Source organism: Tupaia chinensis, unplaced genomic scaffold, assembly GCF_000334495.1.
Source record: "Tupaia chinensis unplaced genomic scaffold, TupChi_1.0 Scaffold000146_1, whole genome shotgun sequence".
NCBI classification, from domain to species: Eukaryota; Metazoa; Chordata; class Mammalia; order Scandentia; family Tupaiidae; genus Tupaia; species Tupaia belangeri.
The window spans coordinates 10,770,949-10,772,672 of NW_006159616.1; positions in this window are offsets into that span (position 1 = coordinate 10,770,949).

The window sequence follows — 1,724 nt, forward strand, 5'->3', positions numbered from 1 at the left end:
CTTGGGCATGCACGCACACGCGCCCGGCGTGAGTTTTAAACCACCAGGTCTGGGACGCGAACAGCGGTCGACTACGTGGGAGTCTAGTGACATAGCCATTGCACTAACTGCTGGTTCCCTGTAATATTACAATTCTTGTAGTATTCTGTCATGCAGAGCACAGAAAGGGGAAAGGAAGTTTTGGAAGGGGAGAGAGAGCATTTAAGCATGACTTAATAAGGGTTTTGGAAGGAAGTTTTGGAAGGGGAGAGAGAGAGTTTAAGCATGACTTAATAAGGGTTTGATTCACCTTTTTTGGCTGCCCAAGCAGTTACAAGGCAATCTGTGCACTAGCCCACGGGAGGAGGACAGGACTCAGGTTTGCCTTTCAAGTTACTTTAATCACACAGGACAAAAGGGGGCTTACAAGTCATGATAGGACTAGCGGTGCAGTGCGTCCTGTGCTGGTGCGGTGATGGGGAGTGCAGTCCACAAGGGCGAGAGGGAGGTCAAGTGCCGAGTACGCTGGGTGTCTACGAGGCAGTCGGTGAGCTGGGGATGAGCTCTGTGAGGATCTTAGATTATGATGGTGGTGGTGGCCACAAGATGACCGAGGGTGAATGAGGAGAAAAAGTCCACCTGGTGATCCTAGAGTACGGAGGTCAGGGCTAGTGACCGACAATGGAGCATCAAAGATGGAGGAGTGGAGGGCCATCTGGGTGGGGAGGAGTCAGTGTGCAAACCTGACAGGGCCTCTGGCTGCAAGGGAGGTCTCAGATGCAGTGAGACAGAATCTAGCCCAAGTGGAACACAGAGCCAATGAGCTAGGCTCAGGCTCCTCTTTTTATGTCTAATTTTGACAGGCTCATGGTGACTTGACAAAACAGAATATCTTTGTAACATTTTATATGTAAGTCTATGGAATTTGGGTCAGAACAAAGTGGGATATTTTTGCCAATCATGGAGGGCATGTTATTGGTCATCCCTCATGTTATTGGTCAGCATATGGCTAGTCTGCTATCATCGATAAGCACTACGGTGTTGACTGAGTGTCAGATTTACAGGAACATGACTAATGCCAGGCTGAATATATTGCAAAATGGAGTCAGGTATGCTCTCAGCAAGCAGTGTTACAATCAAACATTTTCTTCACAGCAAACTACTAACTTAGCCATTAAACAATATATCAAGTGTCATGTCCTTATCTGTTTTGGGAATGATGATGATGGAGGCTTCCTAAAATGAATTTGGAAGGTTTCCTTCCTTTTGAATTTTTGAAATTTAGAAATAATTTTAGTAAGATAGGGGTTAACTCTTACTTAAAAGTTTTGTAGAATTCAGAAGTGAAGCCATCTGGACCTGGGCTTTTCTTTGTCGGGTGGTTATTTATTACTGATTCAATCTCCTAGCTTGTTATGGGTCTATTCAGATTTTCTATATCCCCCTGCTTCAATCTTGGTAGATTATATGCATCCAGGCACTTGTCCATCTCTTCCATGATATTTTGTATTTCTACTTTGTCTGTTGTAATATTGCCTATTTCATCATGTATTTGATTTATCTGGTTTCTTTCTTTCTTTTTCTGGGTCAGTCTAGCCAATGGTGTGTCAATCTTGTTAATCTTTTCAAAGAATCAGCTTTTGCTTTCATTTATTTTCTGTTACGTTAGTTTATTTTATAGTTCATTTATTTCTGTTCAAACCTTTATTATTTCTTTTTGCCTGCCATTTTTGGGGTTTTCTTCT